The sequence below is a fragment of the Oryctolagus cuniculus genome, chromosome 11 (genome assembly GCF_051225735.1).
Source record: "Oryctolagus cuniculus isolate XC-2025 breed Fujian yellow rabbit chromosome 11, ASM5122573v1, whole genome shotgun sequence".
Lineage (NCBI taxonomy): Eukaryota > Metazoa > Chordata > Mammalia > Lagomorpha > Leporidae > Oryctolagus > Oryctolagus cuniculus.
This window is the reverse complement of record NC_142877.1, coordinates 17,368,194-17,387,241: the sequence shown is the minus strand read 5'-3', so window position 1 is coordinate 17,387,241 and position 19,048 is coordinate 17,368,194. Positions and strand designations below refer to the sequence as shown.

Genomic DNA, 19,048 nt, shown 5'->3' with positions numbered 1-19,048 from the left:
AGTAAAAGTGATTCTATTGACAGTGGCTGGTGCTAAAACAGAACAGTCAAATGTGAAAAGCAAGGAAACTGCAGAAATAAAAACCGTGACTCTGGAAGACTCACACCACACTGAGAGACAACTCTAATTTCACAACAGGTCTACATTTACTTTGTCCATGGCCAGATTTCATGAAGAACAGCAACACAATCTGGTTTACTATAAGGGAGATTCCAAGTCTAACAAAAATGGGTGGGGGTGGGAGATGTACACATTATATTTTAACAGTCTATTAATCAATAAAAAAATTTTAAACTCAAAAGAAATCATAATTCATCTACAAAACTTGCTCTCACACAGAAAGAACTTCAAAATTAATCATCTTCCCACTGCAGATTTCCCCAAGCCTTAGGGCTACAGTGATGCATTACTTATCTGAAACCACCTGCTCTAGTTGGCACAGACCATGTGACCCGACAATTCATGCCTCATCATTTTCTCATACATTGATCTCAAACCTTTCAGAGTTCAGAAAAACTCTGAGGTTCTGAACATGGTCTTCAATCTGGCTTACTGTGCACCCCACGGGGCAGACCCCCGAGAGTCAGATGGCTCACAATCAGCCTGGGGAGCCTCTGTCCAGATTTTTCCTAAGGCCACCTGCATACCCTCATGAAGTGAGGTTCTTACAGTGCACACCATTTGGGAAGTGACAGTCCTATCTCGGGCAACGTTCCAGACACCCTGAAAGCCGCAAACACTAAAAATGCTGTATTTCCTCTGTTTACTGGCCTGTTATACCAAAAACGAGTTTTCAGAAGGTGGGGGAACATGGCACCCACACAGCCCCAGAAAAAAGACACCCACAGATGCCAAAGACTCACTCGAAACCTTGGCCAGATTACTAATGGTGCATAAACCCTAATTTGGAGAACATGGGCCTACATGCTAAAAATTGAATTATGCTGCCTTATTAGATCCCACGGTGCTGAAACCAGTCACCTTAGTCATAACTGGAGCTAGGAATACTTTACGTACACAAATACAAAGTGTCTGCTTATGCGTTTTTAATTGGATCAAATCAAACCGAAGCTGCAAACAAACTCAAATTTCAATTATCTCAAGAGTGAGGGGATTTCCTAATAGCGTCTTAAAAAAAAACACAGACCTGCCAACGCTCCTGCCCCTCAGACAGGCACGTCCCTGGAAATTTGGGAGCTACCGACTCCGTTACTTCTAACGGCGAAGAAAACAAATACCCCGAAGGGGACAGATGCGGTCCCCCCCCCCCCAACCTCCGAGCTCAAACATGCAATCTAATAACGCACAAAACTTGGCAGCGGCGCCGCTGGACCCCTCCAGGGCTCCCATTTTCGGGGCGAGCGCGCGCTAGTGCGTAAGAAGGGGGCGGAGGGGCGCGCAGCCCGGGGACGCGCCGGGGCCCCCGCCCCTCCCGGAGCGGCAGCCTGGCACCAGCCCACCCTCCTCCACCCCTGCAAACAGACGCAGGACGCCGACAGAGCAACTTCTCCGCGGGGGCGGCGGCCGCAGCCCCCCGCGCCCCGGCGCTCGGGGGGTCCCTCAGCGGCCCGCCCCGCCGGGGCCCGCGCACGCCCCGCCCCCGCCCGCCGGGCCCGCGGCCGGGGTCCGCCGGACCCCCGCCCCTCGGCGCGGCCCGCAGCGGCGCGCTCCCAAGGACGGCGCCCGGCTCGAAGGTGGCCCGAGCGGCAGCGGGGCGCGGCGGCGGCGGCCAGCCCCTCGCCTCAGGCCGCAGGCCGCTGCCTGCTCTGCGCCAGGCCGCCCGCCCGCCGGCCCCGCTCGGACCCCAGCGCGGCCGGGCCTCGGAGCCGCCGCAGCCCCTCATCCAGGCTCCATTCATAGGGGCACCCCAGCCGGTCTGTCGGGGCGGGGCCGGGGGCCCGCGGACAAGGCCGGTCCGCCGAGGCCGGGAAGGAAAATAAAAAGTTAAGAGAAGAACTTACCTAAAATGGCTCCTGCAGCAGCCAAAATACAAACAGCTATTATTTGGTGAAGTTTAGCTCAGACACCCTGCAAGGACACCCTAACCCAGCTCGGGCCCGCCTTCCCTGCCGCGCCATTGGGCTTCGCCGGCCCAAAACACACCGTCATTGGACACCCTGGCTGTCTCTCAGGAAGAAGCCCATTTCAAGCTTGCTTGCAGGGACGAGTGATGGGCTCGCTCCATTGTGCTCGTATTTGCATGGATGTGATCGCGGCGCTGATTGGCCGGCTCCGGGGCTGCCCCGCCCCCTGCCTCGCGCCCCCCGCTTCGGAGACGCCGCTGCGCGCGGCCCCGCCCCCTGGGACGGAGCGGCAGGGCCACGGGGGCGGGGCAGGGCCGGGGTCCCGCGGGCGCAGGGGGCGGGGTTCTGCACGCCGCAGACCGCAGGCAGGGGGCGGGTACCCGGGGCGCGCGCGGGCAGGGTGGGGGACGGAGCTCTAACCCGCAGGTGGAGGTCTCGCAGGTAGCGAGCCAACGATCTGGCTGCCCCCGGGCTGGCCAGGTGCAGGAGCGGATTGTTGCTGGGGTCCCGCGACGGAGGGGTTCCGCTGGGGCCGAGGTCGCGCGGACAGAGGCGAGGAGCGGCGAGGGTCCTACAGGTCAGGAAAAGCCGATGCGGGGAGGCCCAGCAAGGACGGGAGCCAGGCATCTGCGCCTGGGGCCGCCTGCTGCTTGCTGCTCCGCCTGGCTCCCTGGCTCTCACGCGCTGCTTCCCCAGGCCTCGCACCCCCGGGAGTTTCCACCCGCTGGAAAGACCTCTGTGAAATGAGGCGTCGAGCTGCGGCGTGTTTGTCCCCGGGCCTATTCCCGTGCTATCCTTGCAGCCTCCTCAAGGACGGGGCCCAGCAAATGGCAGAGATGCAACTGATTGTTATTCGCATGTTCTTTTATTCGTTCCTTAGCAGCGAATTCGTGAGCGCCCACTCAATGCTAGACGTTGATTGAAACAGGGGATACGGTGGTCAGTAGGACAAAGCCCTTGCCCTCTTGCAGTAGGTCAGAGAAAGGCAGTAAATAAATACACGGGGCAGGTAGAGATAAATGCCATAGAGAAAATAGATGGAGGAAGGAGGGGAAATGAGACCAGCGATGGGGAGAAGCGATTCCAAAGGAATCAGCCTTGCCTGGCTGAATATTCCGTATGGCAGCGCAGTGCTGCCCCTCCCCCCCGCACCCCAGGCCTTGGCACCCATCAAAAATGCTGTCTGGGGTCTGACTGCAGAGGCCCATTTTCCCCCATTTAAAGCAGGATGATGATTCCAAGAGCAGCTCATCCATTGCATTTAGGATGAGCGTGGTTGGACTGTCTCAACAGTAACTACAATGATAGAACAGAGCCCGCTGCCTCCCCGAAATTCCGCTTTTCCTGAAGCTTTCAGCCTGTGGTCCTTACTCTTTTCTGGATACCAGTTCTTCACTTCTTGGCAGGCACTGAAGATGTGTCCAGTTAAAAGTACTGCCCCCACCCCTCATCCCCCGCCACTCATCTGTCTCTTCTGGGCACATTTCTGTCATTTGACGCAAGGTTGGCCAAGTCTCATGGTTCATCATTCCTCCTCTTCCTTCCTTCCTCAAACTAATACTTATGAAGTACCAACTATGTTCCAGATACGGTTCTAGGCACAAGAGGTGCAGCATTGAATAGACAATCAAGCAGAGGGACAAGGTGGGTGAGTATACTGACAGGTGCCTGTCTTCCCTGCCCAGCTGCCTCAAGGGACAGCTTAGCTGACCTCTTACACCTGAGGCAGGATCAGGCAACTGGTAGTCAAAGCTGCTCTGGGCCAAACATCAGGACCAAGACTGCCAGAGCTCAGAACAGCCCTCGTGGGGCTCAGGTCTATACACTTTCCGTGTCCACAAGACTTGTAACAGAGACAGACTTGATGGGTCCTACATGGGATTCAAGTGGCCCTCCCTTAGCATGATGAAGTCCCCTGCCCATAAAAGTTGAAATAATATGCACTTCAAGATGGGAAATGGTGGGCCAGTGCCGCGGCTCAATAGGCTAATCCTCCGCCTTGCGGCGCTGGCACACCAGGTTCTAGTCCCAGTCGGGGCGCCGGATTCTGTCCCGGTTGCTCCTCTTCCAGGCCAGCTCTCTGCAGTGGCCAGGCAGTGCAGTGGAGGATGGCCCAAGCACTTGGGCCCTGCACCCCATGGGAGACCAGGAGAAGTACCTGGCTCCTGCCTTCAGATCAGCGCAGTGCGCCTGCCGCAGCGCACCGGCCCGCGCCGGCCATTGGAGGGTGAACCAACGGCAAAGGAAGACCTTTCTCTCTGTTTCTCTCTCTCACTGTCCACTCTGCCTGTCAAAAAAAAAAAAAAAAATAGGCGTTGTCATGCAGGGGGTTCAGCTACTCCTTGGGATGGCCACATCCCATGGTTCCAGTCCTGGTTACTTCACTTCCAATTCACCTTATTGCTAAAGTGATCCTGGGGAGGCAGCAGGCAGCCACACACATCGTTGAGTCTCTGCCAGCTATGGAGTTCCAGGCTCCTGGAATTAGCGTGGCCCAGCCCTGGCTGTGCTGGCATTTGAAGAGTATACCAGCAAATAGAAGACTGTGCGTGTGTGTGATGTGTTTCTCGTTGCCTTTCAAATAGAAAAGGGAAATCCATGCCTAGTTTTTTCATAGTATGCATTTCTATGAACGTTTGAAGATCTCTCTTATGAAATGCGGGAGAAATGGGACTCTAGACAGAGGAAGAAGCATGTATGTCTTTTTTTTTAAGATTTTATTTATTTATTTGAAAGAGTTACACAGAAAGAGAAGGAGAGGCAGAGAGAGAGAGAGAGATCTTCCATCCGCTGGTTCACTCCCTAATTGGCCGCCATGGCCAGAGGTGCGCCAATCCGAAGCCAGGAGCCAAGAGCTTCCTCTGGGTCTTGCCATGCAGGTGCAGGGGCCCAAGGACTTGGGCCATCTTCTACTGCTTTCCCAGGCCATAGCAGAGAGCTGGATCGGAAGTGGAGCAGCTGGGACTCGAACTGGCGCCCAAATGGGAAGGCAGCTCTGCAGGCAGAGGCTTTACCCACTACGCCACTGCACCAGCCCCGAAGCATGTATGTCCTTTGCACAGAGGTAAGAGACCATCTGGGGAGGTGAGGGAGCGGGAGGGAGAGGGAAGTTTGACTTGTTAGCAGTCACTGTTCTCAAACATTGAGAAAAGTCAGTAGCACCTAAGAAGTTAAACACAGACACACAATGCTGGGTCAACCAAAAAGAAATCAGTAGGGGTCTGTGATTGATTCACAGACGAGTGGGCCAGAAAGGGCAAAGGAAGGGTCTGGAGGCTACAGCAGAGGCAGCAGGCTTGACCTTGGAAGACTCAGGTTTGCAGAACAGAGAGGGGTTAGTGGAATCTGACTCTCAGAGCACTTCAGCGGTGCCTGTGGCCTGTGGGGAGGCTCTGGAGGGGAAAGAAGCAGCTGCATTGTTTTTAGCCGTAGCCATTTATGGTAATGTCTTGGCTCTGCATTCTCCGGGAGCAGAGACTGATTGTTTAGGGCAAGTGTGGGGCAAAAGGAGTAAGGTTGGAAAGAAGGAAGTGTCAATACCAGGGTGATTATTAATCTGGGCTCCATTAAGTATGGCTGATTGCTTCTGCTCCAGGGATTATCCTCTGAGAAGCCATGTTAAATGAGTCGCAGTATGGCCTCTGGGACGGGGAAGGGAAGGGAACTTATCCACCCTCTCATCACCTGTTGGAGAAAGATTCATACCCAGGAGTTCAGGCCTTAGTGCATCCCAAAACTCGATGTCAACAGAGAGCCTGGCAAGAGGCACTCGGCAGGGCCATGAGGCAAGATGCTATCAGAGTGCAGTTGTGTAAAGTCAGATGGAGGCCATGCAGAGCTGGCGGCCACGGCAGCCACTGGCCGAGAGGTAGCTGATGCTACAAGGCTCTGAAAGTCTGCTCAGGGGTGATGCCTGTGCTGCATGCATTTCTGTACTGTATAGTATGTTCCCATTTCCACAGGGCCCCAGAAGAACAACCCTCAAGGGCTCTGAAAGGAGCCACAGAAAAGCTTCCTGTACTTCTAGAACTTTCTGAGACCAATTCCACAAACACAAGTTACATCCTGCCTGACTGGTTCTCTTGCTTTCCTGCCTCTATTCATTTCTCTGATTCTTTCAGTAGACTGTAAGCTTCTTTTTAAAAACATTTTTTTAAAATCTATTTGATAGGTAGAGTTATAGACAGTGAGAGAGAGAGACAGAGAGAAAGGTCTTCTCTCCGTTGTCTCACCCCCCAGACGGCCGCCACAGCCGGCGCTGCACCGGTCCGAAGCCTGGAGCCAGGTGCCTCCTCCTGGTCTCCCATGCAGATGCAGGGCCCAAGGACCTGGGCCATCCTCCACTGCCCTCCCAGGCCACAGCAGAGAGCTGGCCTGGAAGAGGAGCAACCGGGACCAGAACCCGGCACCCACACGGGATGCCGGCGCCGCAGGCGGAGGATTAACCAAGTGAGCCATGGCGCTGGCCCCTGTAAGCTTCTTTATCATTCTTATTTATAAATCTGTGGCAGAAAGAAAAAAAGGCTATTTTCACTAGCCCATTTCATTTCCCTCCTAAGATCATAGCAAAATTACATTTCTCAGTCATCATCAGGTGGGCCCGTAATGAATCTGGACAGAAGTGATCCGTGTATCCCATCTCTGGGATTCCCCTACAAAATCCCGTCTAACCCTCCAAACTCCCTGCCTGTCCTCATCTGTTGGCCAGATACAAAAACATCTAGGAGAGGACCCAAAAGCCTTGGGAAATGGCGATGGCGAGAGCCTGCGTCCCTGACTGGCTGCGTGGAGCGGAACACCCATGCTCACCTGCACAGACTAGGCTATGAGCAAGAAATAAGCTGACACAGTGTCAAGTCACTGAGATGTGAAGCTGCTACAGCTGTGGGCATGCCCTGACTATGATAGTATTTGTTTTACTTTCATTCCATGTCCCTCCAGGGCAAGCATTGTGTTTTCAACTCAAGCAATCACGCAATGCCTGTCACATAGTAGGTGGTGCTCCATGTATAAATGAACATGAATAAGCTGGTTCCTGAGCCTGGACTGAAAGGATTAGACATAGAATGCCAGGCAAAGTGACAGGTAGGAAAATGTTCCATGAAGGGCAGAGGTGGAGAGACTAGAGATTATGTCGGTTCTTAGCACTGAGAAAGATTCATGATGAGGGAAGGAGATAGCTAGTGTGGAGCTAGAGAGATGGCTAGGGCCGAGTCACAAAAGGTCTTATATGTTACATGAAGGAGTTTGATAAGACCTATTAGAGAGTTGTAAACAAGGAAACAATCCAGTTTATGTTTAAGAAAGATTCCTCTAGCTGCCTAAAAGGATGAATTGGAAAGGAAGAGGTGACTATATGGATTTTTCAAAGGCAACTTTTGCCTTTTTCTCAAATCATTCATCTTATAAGATCACTAAAAAGAGGGTTTGTGGTCAAGTTGGTTTGGAAAGCTGTACGATCTGTTGCCCCTTTCGGATATTTTTGGAGGTTGTTTATTAACATCTTAAAAAAAGCAGTCCTGGGGCCAGCGTGGCTGTGCAGTGGGTTAAACGGCCACAGGTGACTCCGGCGCCCCATATCAGAGCCCAGTTCAAGTCTGATCGCTCTGTTTCTGATCCAGCTCCTACTGATGTGCCTGGGAAAGCAGTAGAAGATGGCCCAGGTACTTGGGTCCTTGCCACCCACAGGAGACGTGGATAGAGATCCTAGATCCTGGCTTCTGCCTGACCCAGCACCAGCCATTGTGGCCATTTCTCTCCTCTCTGGCATTCTGCCTGTCAAATAAAGAAATCTTTTTTTAAAAAAAAAATGAGCAGTCCTACATTTATGAAATCTGTTCAACTGTAATGTAGTAATTCTCAATTTATTTGACCACAGAACCTGCTTTTCTTTAACACCTAGTATAACTAATATCACATTAGATTAGATTTGGCTGCAATAATATAAAAGGAGGGGAAAAACATAAGATTAGAGCTTATTTTTGTCTTGCTTAAAGGAAATCTGAGAAGCAGGCAATCCAAGTGAATTGGTAGCTCTATTACTCTTTCAGAACTCCAGGTCTCAGTATTTTTTTTTAGCATGTATTTTATTTATTTGAAAGAGTTACAGAGAGAGGTAGAGACAGAGAGGAAACTCTTCCATCTACTGGTTCACTCCCCAAATAGCCACAATAGCCGGAGCTGAGCTGATCCAAAGCCAGGAGCTTCATCTGGGTCTCCCACATGGGTGCAGAGGCCCAGGACTTGGTCTGTCATCCACTGCTTTCCCAGGTACATTAGCAGGGAACTAGAGCATCTAAGGTTCAAATCGGCACACACATGGGCTGCTGGTGCTTCAGGCTGGGGCTTTAACCTGCTGTGCCCCAGTGCCAGCCCCCAGGGCCTCGGTATTTTTGCTCCACCATCCCTAGCTCGCCTTCCCAAGGTTACTTCATGGTCCAAGATGGCTGCTGGAGCACTATCCACATGTCCTTAGAAGGCAAAAGGAAAAGCAAAGTGGAAAACATGGAGCTGAGTCCTGCCCGAAAGAGCCTTCCTGGAAATACTAGATATTACTTTTGCTTACATTTCATTTAGCAGAACTTGGTTACATGACAACAACAAACTGCAAAGGAGGCTGGGAAATTTGGTACTTCGTTTTGCTTTTCTTTGTGCCAAGTTAAAAATTGGATCTGTCACTAAAGAGTTGGGAGACTCACTAACAGTCTTCGACACAATGTCCCACAGAATTAACATTCCTCAACACATACGTAGGGATAAAATGACTAAGTAAGGAGTTTGATTTTTTTAAACATTCCTCACAGCTTTGCTGCAGTATAATTCACATACCATATAATTTGCTTACTGCAAATGTATGGTTTGAGGATGTTTGCTGCTATCACCACAGGCCAGTGTTAACACATTCCCATCACCCGAAAGTTCCCTCTTCCCGTTTGCAATCAAGCCCCTCTCCACCCCTAGGCCTAAGCAACCACTGATCTGCTTTCTTCTTAGCATCTTTACCTTTTCTAGAAAATTCAGACAAATGCAGTTGTGCAACATGTAGTCTTGGATGTCTGACTTGTTTCATTTAAGACAATATTTTTGTGGTTTATGCATGTTATATAGCATGTTATGTGGGTTCATTCTTTCTTATTGATGAATAGTATCCCATGGTATCTTTTTTTTTTTTTAAGGGGGAGAGGGAGGGAGAAGGGAGGGGAGGAGAGAAGGAAAGGATTTTTTGTTTGTTTGTTTGTTTTATTTTTTTTATTTATTTGACAGGTAGTTATAGACAGTGAGAAAGAGAGACAGAGAGAAAGGTCTTCCTTTTGTTGGTTCATTCCCCAAATGATCGCCATGGCCGGCACTGCACCAATCCGAAGCCAGGAGCCAGGTGCTTCTTCCTGGTCTCCCATGCAGGTGCAGGGGCCTAAGCGCGTGGGCCATCCTCCACTGCCCTCCTTGGCCACAGCAGGACTAGGAGCAACCGGGACTAGAACCCTGCGCCCATTTGTGATGCTGGTGCTGCAGGCAGAGGATTAACCAAGTGAGCCACAGTGCCAGCCCCCTTCCCATGGTATCAATATGCCACCTTTTGTTTATCCACTCACCAAATGATGGTCATTTGGATTGTTTTCACTTTGGGCTGTTATGAATAATGCTGCCATGAACCTTCACATAAAAGTCTTTATATGGACAATTGTATTCATTTTTCTTGGTGTATACAGAAGGATATTGATGTTTAAGTTGAATGCATTCATTCAAAGAAAGGATATTTATGGAATGCCTACTGACAGTACTCTACTAGATGCCAAGGATACAATGGTAAATAAAATTTGGCGCAAACAGGCCTTATAGAGCTTGCAGTCCATGGTAGAGACAAATCATTCATTAGTCCGGTAGTTAAGCAAACAAGTAAAACTTCAGAGCAATGGTAAATACTATCCACAGCTGGTCTATGGTGCTGTGAAGTTGGGCTAGAAGGGTCAGCCTTGGTCATGGAGGTCACAAAAGCTGTCCTTTAGCTGAGAGCTGAAGCATAGGTACTTAGTCTCTCATGAGTTCCGTCCTTCTAAGTAATATGAGGTCATACACTTATTTCCAATAATGCTATTCTTGAAGAAAACTTTGAACCAGTTTACAGGTGTGTTGGTCTCAGGTGGTTTTAACCTCTTAGAGTGCTTTGAAAACTCTGAAGCAAATATAACCAAATGTCAATCAGAGTTAGTTAAGGGCCATCTCCTTTTTTATTTTCTGTACTTTTCTATATGTTTCAAACATTTCACAATTAAAGTTTTTTAAAATACATTTTTTTATTCCCCTGGGAATTGTAGCTGCCAAGCTGTGCTTGTCTTGTTGGACATTAACCTCACTTCCCCTCTATGGGAAGAGTCATGGCTGAAAGGTTAAATTCTGAAACCAGAAACTGGCATTGAAGGAGGATGCTGTTGGCCAGTGATGCAGGGCTACAACTACCCAATGCCCGTATCTCCACCCTGTGGGTGAATCTGCCCCTGTCCTCTCATCAAGGCACCATTCCCCAGGATAAAACAGGATTAAAAATAATTAAGCCTGTAGCCATTGGAACTCTGCAGATCTGGTTCAAATCCCAGCTTTTTCACTAGTGATCTTAAGAAAGTCACTTCACTTAGAATCTAGTGATTCTTTTTTTTAAAGATTTATTTATTTATTTGAAAGTCAGAGTTACACAGAGAGAAGGAGAGGCGGGGAGAGAGAGAGAGAGATCTTCCATCTGCTGATTTACTCCCCAATGGGCCACAAAGGCTGGAGCCGAAGCCAGGAGCCAGGAGCTTCTTCTGGGTCTCCCACGTGGGTGCAGGAGCCCAAGGGCTTGAGACATCTTCTACTGCTTTCCTAGACCTCAGCAGAGAGCTGGATCGGAAGTGGAGCAGCCAGGACTCAAACCAGTGCCCATATGGGATGCCAGCACTGCAGGCGGCAGCTTTACCCGCTACGCCACAGCACCGGCCCCTAGAATCCAGTGATTCTAATACTAAGGTTGATGTATAGATTAAATGATTGGTGCACAGTACTTAGCACCATAACTGTTTAGCAAGTTACTCATTGCTACCTTGTTATTCCATCCTCTCCTTGGGCTCCTGTTTTCTTATGTTCTGTATGGACTTTCCCCTTCATTGACTTTCTGTTTTTGAAACATATTAATTCCGTGGATTTGGCTGAAGTCCATCTCTGTTCTTCTTGCCTTTGACCCGGGGGATCTTCTATTCTTCAGAGTCCCTTCTGTTATCTATACCTTATTTATTAATCTGATTGATTTAACTCTTAAAGTGCTGCAGAATTCTCATTTTCACCCATGTGTAACACTGTTACTACTATTTTGATTTTTTAAAATCTGAGTTCATATAAATGACCATAGTCCATCTCAGTTACTATAATTTATGGAAAGCTATACCTCAAATGTTCTTGGGGAGGAGTTTCTTAAAACATTTGTCACCGTACCCTGAAACAGCTTCATAAATCCTTCGTTCTCACTTGGAACATACTTTCTTGCATGGAGTATTACACAGTTTTTGCCATAAAAATTTGCTTAAGCTGAAACTTTCTTCTAAGCTTCAAGTTGTGTGGAATCTTTTCCCTTATGTGTGCAATTCTACCTTCAGCATTACTGACCAATTTAGAGACCTACCATCTGCAAAATGACAATAAAAGAAGCACTATTGTTTTACATTCTAGGAGCAAAACACCACGGTTTTTAAGATTAGTTTCCATGTTTTTGCTGAAATAAAGCATAGTAGCTATCCTCCAAGATGATCTCCACCTATTGGGATTCAAGCCCTTTTGTCATCTCTGCCTGTGCTGAATAGAGTTGATTTGTGTAACCAGTAGGATATTGCTGAAACAACGCAGTGTGACTCCCAAGGCAAGGCCATAAACCCCACTGCAGCTTCTGCCTTGCTGTCCTGGATCATTTGTGATGGGAAAAGTCAGTTGCCGTGGCTTGAGGATATTTAGCCAGCCCTATGGATAGGTCTGGGTGGTGAGGACCTGAGCCTGTTGCCAACAGCCATGTGAATTCACCATCTTGCAACTGAATTCTCCATGTAGTCAATCCGTCAGATGAGACTGCGTTCCCAGCCAACATCTTGACTGTAATTTCACAAGAGACCGCTCTGTCTCTCAACTAAACCTCCCTCAAATTTCTGAACTACAGAAACTGTGAGACAATAAATATTTATTATTGGTTTTAAACCAAGCTTTGGGAATAATCTGTTATGCAGCAATAGATAATGAATACACTCAGTATTTCTTGGGGTGATATAAGTGACATCCATCATTAACTTACTGTATATGTAAAGCATGATTATTATAAAAGCTTGCCCAAATAGTAAGTGTTTTTCTTAACATCTGCTTTATATCCAGATATTGTAAGTTGTTCCATGGCTCATTTCAGTCTCATTCAAGGGACGTGTGTTGACTATATGATTCAAAAGTTGTTAGTGACAGGAAAACCCAGATCATCCATCAGCAAGTTGGACCAGATGGATGGCAATAAGCTGTGTTTCTCCATCCAGTCCCATTTATTATGAATGATTCTTGGGCTCTCATTACTGCAGGTAAAACTCTGAATACCAGGCAGTCCCCCTCTATAACTTTTTCTTCTTCCTGGAACATAATAGAGAATAAAGTTGGAGGGAAAGATGTCTTTGTGCTAATAAAACATGGGCTGTTAATCTGATAGTTCATAGTAGCTAATAGTTATTGAACTCTTAATATGTCCCGGGCACTGTTGTAAGTGGTTTACATGTATTAACATATTTAATTATTTTGTTTTTAATGATTTTATTTATTTATTCAAAAAGCAGAGTGAGAAAAAGAACTTCTGTTTAAGGGACCAGCATTGTGGTACAGTGGGTTAAGCAGCCTGTGATGCTTGATCCCATATCAGCATCTATGTCCTTATGGAAGATATTTTTCTCTCTGTGTCTCTCTCTGTCACTCCGCCTTTCAAATAAATAAAATAAAATAAAGAGATCTTCTATCCTCTGGTTCACTCCTCAAATGGCCACAAGAGCTGGGGCTGAGACTTGAACTGGCGCTCCAATATGGGATGCCGGTATTATAAGCTGCTGTTTGTGACCACAATGTCGGTCCCCCCCCATAGTTAATTCGCATAAAAGAAAAAATTGTTATTACCTCCATTTTACAGATGACAAAACTAAGGCACATCACTTCAGCACCGTCTCGGTCCTTCAGCTGTAAGCTTAGGTGCTGAAGTGAGGCAGTAGCTGCCATACCTCCAGCAGTTCAGTCCGAAGTCTTATGTTCCCCTAGGCTCCTGCTGTAGGTATCACAAGCAAAAACAAGGATGAGATTTTACAGGAGGAACAGTGGAAAGAAGAAAAAAAGTATCAAAAAATATTTGCAGAACACAGATGTTGTGTTAGTGAATTTTATGTGTCTATTTGACTTGGCTAAGGGATGTGCAGACAGCTGGTAAAACAGTATTTCTGGGTGTGTCTGTGAGAGGTGTTTCCAAGAGATTAGCATTTAAATCAGGGGACTGCTTAAAGAAGTCTGTCTGTCTCTCTTTCTCTTTCTCTCTCTCTTTGTGTGTGTGTGTGTGTGTGTGTGTGGTGTCTCCTTGAGCTGGGACATCCATCATCTCCTGCCCTTGGACATTCAAGCTCCGGGTTCTGAGATCTCTACACTCCGGGACTGACACCTGCACACTCTGCAACTCCCACCGTCTGAGTTCAGACCTTCAGACTTGTACTCAGGGTTATACCAAGGCTTCCATGGTTCTCAGTCCTCTGGACTCAGATGAATTACATAACTGGCTTTCCTAGTTCTCCAGTTTACAGATGGCAGATAGTGGAACTTCTCAGCCTCCATAATCAAGCGAGCCAATTTTCACAATAAATCTACCGTGTGTGTGTATGTGTATGTGTGTGTCCTATTGTTTCTGTTTCTCTGGAGAACCCAGACTAATGCAGATGTCTTACACTAATATAAAATGATAGACAGCCACAGCTTAGCTTGACTGGCTTAGTTGAGGGCAATAGCTCTCAAAGTGTGGTTCTTGGATCAATAGCAGCATCTGGCACCTTGCTAGAAATCCAAATTTTTGGACTCCAACTCAAACCAACTGGATGAGAAACTCTGGGGGTGAGGCTAGCTGACTGTGCTTAGAAGCATCCTACAGTCTGAGATCTAAGTTAGGGGACCCAGCTTGGCTGAACCTGGGATGTGTGATTCCAGAGCTCTTGACAGCTGGGGATAGTCATTCAAGTGCCGATTTTGAAGTCTGACAGCAACAATAAGAGAGATTGTTCTAGCCAAAAAGAAACATGACTATCATTCTCTCCCAGGCATAGAATCATGCAGAGCTCTCCCACATGCCTTCAGTGCTCCCTATTAAAGACAGATTCCTGGGCTAGAATGGAACTTGAAAATATGGATTAAATGCCCATGGTGGCAGGTGAAAGCTATGTTGAGAGGTGGCTGAAAGAGACCCAGCCACCTTATAGCAAAATTAGACTGTATAATATTCACTAACTATTATAACAAGTATACTCACAAAATAATAATAGCTCCGATAAAAAGAAGTTGATTTCTAGCTCATATAGTGTTTTAAGATGAGTATTTCAGGGGCTGGCGCTGTGGTGCAGTGGGTTAAAGCTCTGGCCTGAAGTGCCAGCATCCCATATGGGCACTGGTTCTAATCCCTGCTGCTCCTCTTCCGATCCAGTTCTCTCCTATGGCCTGGGATATCAGTAGAAGATGGTCCAAGTCCTTGGGCCCCTGCACCCGCATGGGAGACCCAGAAGAAGCTCCTGGCTCCTGGCTTCGGATCGGCGCAGCTCTGGCCATTGCGGCCATCTGGGGAGTAAACCAATGGTTGGAAGACCTCTCTCTCTCTCTCTGCCTCTCCTACCTCTGTGTGACTCTGACTTTCAAATAAATAAAATAAATCTTAAAAAAAAAAAGAAAGATGAGTATTTCTGGTTGACAAGTCACACTCCTCTAGCTGGTGATCCAGGGGTCCCGGTTCCTTTTATCTTCATCCAATAAGGGTTTTGTCATCTGCATCCAACTAGCAGGAAGAGAGATTGTGGTCAGGGTGAAGACTTTGTCTCTTCATAAAAAGCAAGGACACACATCACTTCTTCTTGCACATTATTGGCTGGAACTCACTTACATGGTCATGCCAAACCACAAGTGAAGCTGAGAGACATAGTCTACCTGTATGCCCAGGAAGAAGAAATGAGTTGTGATGAAGAGATAGGAAAATCTTTCATCAGGAACAAAGTGAGAGGATAGAAATAGCTGGACTCTGAGCTCCTAGAGATGAAGAATTGTATTTCCTTTTTCACCAGTAGTCTCAGTACACAACAAGTATGTTATGATGCTCAGCGAATATTGGTCAAAGAGGGAAAACATTAAAAATGTGTGGCGTACCTGTTTCAGCTCTTCCTTCCCAGATCCATGGAGAAATTCTGGCTAGTTCACCACATTCCTTCCGTTGATCCTGGTTAGTCCCAGAATCCTTATCAATTCAGCGCCCCAGGCAGACATCACCAATCAACAAGGAATGGCTTGCAGTGTGGAATTTATTTGACATCTCTGGACTTTCTGGCTGTAGTCATGTGATCTGTAAAATGGGTTTGAGTCCTGTCTAGGCAATTTCTCATCATTGTTGCAAGGATAAAATAAGAGGCAGCATATGAAACAGCATTTATGTAAACCTAAGGATTATTATTGTGGATTTCAAGTGTAGCTTCTTTATGGGACGTCAATGTACACACCTTTTAAGTATCATTTTTAGAGGCCTTAGTGCCAGTCAAAGCCTGTGTATAAACCAGTGACCTTAAGTTGTTGAAATGTCAGTGCCTTCAAAATCCTTTGACTCGGGACCTTAAAATCTCCCAACTGCTCAGGAAATGACATCTTCCCAGACCAGATTGCTGATCTGTCACAGGAAGTGCCCCTTCTTATTCACTTCGAAAATATTCATTTGGTCAAGACTCTGATGGAAGCACATTTCCCATTAAATATTTCTTGAAGTGTTTTGAAGAAATATGAACCATGCCTTCATGGAGCCACTGTGAACTCCCTGATGTCCCAACATTTCTGCTTGCCCAACAAAAGAATAATATCTGTAGAGGAGCTGAGCTACCCAGACTTGCCCAAACAGAATCACTCCCGTTTGAACTTGTGCCCATGAATGGATTCTTGACCTTGAAACTATACAGGAAACTAGCAGTCATTTAGCCACAATTTTCAGTGGTCATGTCTTGAAATGGTTGGTCATGAGGTAAATGGCTAGTAATTTGTCACTAATCATACATAAAGTACCACAGTCTGAATGATTTAACTTTCTTTTAAAAAATAAATGGAAGCAATTATTTTTATAATAATGTCATTCCTATGCATTTGCACTCAGATCTGCTCTCCTGAGCAATAGAGCAGGGGGTGGCATTTTAGTTGAGTGCTGGGGATTTCTCACAGCCCACAGTCCACCTTATCTATGTCTCAGCCTGTGGTGAGAGACCATTAACTATTCTGACAACTATAAATTATGGTAGTGTTTCTGAGGGGTGATTTTATAGTTTTTGCTGCTATTTATGCTTTTTATTTCAAGTAGTATATGCTTTCTCATCTTATTAATTGTACCTCTGGGGCAGAAAGTTGGGGAGGGGGAATAAAACTTGTTGGTAAAAATAAAGTTCACCATATTTATGTAGTTTCCCTTATATAATGGCAATTTTTGAGATCTTTAAATGACTTTTTTCATTATTAAAGTATTTGCAAAATGTTTTTATGACCTTCACACTATAAACATTTTAACATTACTATTTGTCTTACTTCCCTGGAGAAGAAAACCCAACATAGATTGTGAACAGTATGGGTTTCATCTGCACCTCTTCATGGGGTGGGGTTGGGGGGAAGTATAGCAGAAAAACATTAAGACACGCAGCTGTAATCTGGTATCTTTCTAACACACACACACACATACACACAGAAGCTTGTGTGCACACAAACACATATTGCATGGTTACCTATTGCCTTTATGCCTTCTGGACATAACCAGGAGAAAGATCAGAGTTAACAAAGAAAAAGTCAACATAGGTAGGGCTCTGTAAACTAAGTTTGATTCCAGGAAGACCCATTGTCATATAGCCAGTATGAAGCACCACAGGCAGAACTGAATGAGGATTTAGAACTAGGATCAGAAAAAGAGGTGGTTGAGAAAAATGAGTAGAATGACCTGTTTTCATGAGCAGGTCCAAAATGTGTGTGTGTGTGTGTGTGTTTGAGATCTTGAAAGGGCATTGTTTGATTAAGCCAGCACCGTGGCTCACTAGGCTAATCCTACGCCTTGTGGCGCCGGCACACCGGGTTCTAGTCCCGGTTGGGGCGCTGGATTCTGTCCCTGTTGCCCCTCTTCCAGGCCAGCTCTCTGCTGTGGCCAGGGAGTGCAGTGCAGGATGGCCCAAGTACTTGGGCCCTGCACCCCATGGGAGACCAGGAGAAGTACCTGGCTCCTGCCATTGGATCAGCGCGGCGGCCATTGGAGGGTGAACCAACGGCAAAAGGAAGACCTTTCTCTCTGTCTCTCTCTGTCCACTCTGCCTATCAAAAAAAAAAAAAAAAAAAAAAAAGGCATTGTTTGATTAAAGAGTCAGAGGCAAAGCAGATTTGGGTAGCTCATGAATGATTATATAGAAGCTTGGACAGATGGATAAATTGATGTGTGAATTATAGGTGGATGGGTGGACAATAGAATGGATAAATGGATATAATGAAATTAGGATAAATGATTGATATGACTGATAAGTGAATGGTGGGTAAATGAATGATTAGTTGGACTAATGGATAAGTAAATGGGCAACTGGATGAATAGATAAATACATACATAGATGAGCAAATGGATGACCAAACAGATGAATTCATGAATGAAGATAAAGATAGATTAATGAACAAACAGATGGAAGAACATAGAAATGGATAAAGGATGTGGAAGGCAGAATAACAGTGATTTAAAGATGTTTCCAACTTAATTCTTAGAACATAAGAGTAAATTAGATTGCATGGCAAAGAGGAGTTAAGGTTGAGAGCTGGTTGACCTGGAGAAGGAAGATCATCTTTGTGGGCCTAGCATAATCACAGGGTTCCTTATTAGTGCAGGAGAAGGCAGAAGAGACAGAGTCAGGGAGAGAGTTGAAGACGCTCTGCCCTTGGTATTGAAGGTGGAGGAAGACCAGGAGTATGGGTGACCTCAAGCTGGAAAAGGTAGGGAAACAAATTTTCCCTTAGGTCATCCATAAGGACTGCACCCTTACCAACACTTTAATTTTAGTCCCTTAGGACCTCCATTGGACTTCTGACCTCTGGCATGCTAGGGTATTAAGTCTTTGTTGTCTTAAACTGCTAAGTTTGTAGAATTTATGACAGCAATAATAGAAATGGGTAAATACATCAGTGAGTAATTAAATGGATGGAAGATGGATGAATACTTGGATGACTAAATGGTTGGATGACAAATGGACAGATACAAAGCTAGATATGTGGGTGGCTGGATAGATACAAGGATGAGTGAATGGATATATGAATAAATGATTGGCTGGCAGAAGAGATAAGTGAAGAAATGGATACCTGAATAGATGGAAACACAGGTAAGTGGATGTGTAGATAAATGGATATATAAACTCATGAAGAGAAAAAATGTGGGTAGATGTATAGATACATGAATAGAGGGATGGTTGTCTGGTGGGTGGGTAGACAGACACATGATGTGGTGACTGGTATGATGGATGACTAAATGGATATATTAATAGTAACCATTTAATAGATAGTTGGTTAAGATCTAACTGGATAGGGGCCAGCACTATGACATAGTGGGTAAAGCTACTGCCTGAAATGACAGTATCCCAAATGGGCGCTGGTTCAAGTCCTGGTTGTTCCACTTCTGATCCAGCTCCCTGCTAATATGCCTGGGAAAGCAGAGGAAGATGGTCCAAGTCTTTGGGCCTTTGCTCCGACATGGCAGACCTGGAAGA

At 46.6% G+C, this 19,048-nt stretch overlaps 1 protein-coding gene and 1 long non-coding RNA gene across 11 annotated transcripts in view; one reads left to right on the top strand and one right to left on the bottom strand.

Moving 5' to 3' along the window:
- CHD6 (chromodomain helicase DNA binding protein 6) overlaps window positions 1–2,234 on the bottom strand; it is a 235,635-nt gene extending 233,401 nt beyond the window's left edge. For 4 of the 8 annotated variants that reach the window (XR_016215824.1, XR_016215823.1, XR_016215825.1 and 1 more), the window contains exon 1: window positions 1,962–2,234. The gene's annotated coding sequence lies outside the window, so the exon portion shown is untranslated. The remainder of the gene's footprint in view (window positions 1–1,961) is intronic. The other 4 variants (XR_016215826.1, XM_070051832.2, XM_089307100.1 and 1 more) reach the window with 3 other exon arrangements.
- A 141-nt stretch (window positions 2,235–2,375) lies between these two features.
- On the top strand, window positions 2,376–18,306 carry LOC138844297 (uncharacterized). Of its 3 annotated transcripts, XR_016215818.1 has the most exons (3): window positions 2,419–2,601; window positions 4,904–5,088; window positions 18,172–18,306. It is a non-coding gene; the product is annotated as an uncharacterized LOC138844297 (long non-coding RNA). The 3 variants fall into 3 exon arrangements; XR_011379891.2 differs by lacking the exons at window positions 4,904–5,088; window positions 18,172–18,306 and adding an exon at window positions 14,737–14,978 and having other exon boundaries at window positions 2,376–2,601; XR_016215819.1 differs by lacking the exons at window positions 2,419–2,601; window positions 18,172–18,306 and adding an exon at window positions 14,737–14,978 and having other exon boundaries at window positions 4,949–5,088.
- The last annotated feature ends 742 nt before the right edge of the window (window positions 18,307–19,048 follow it).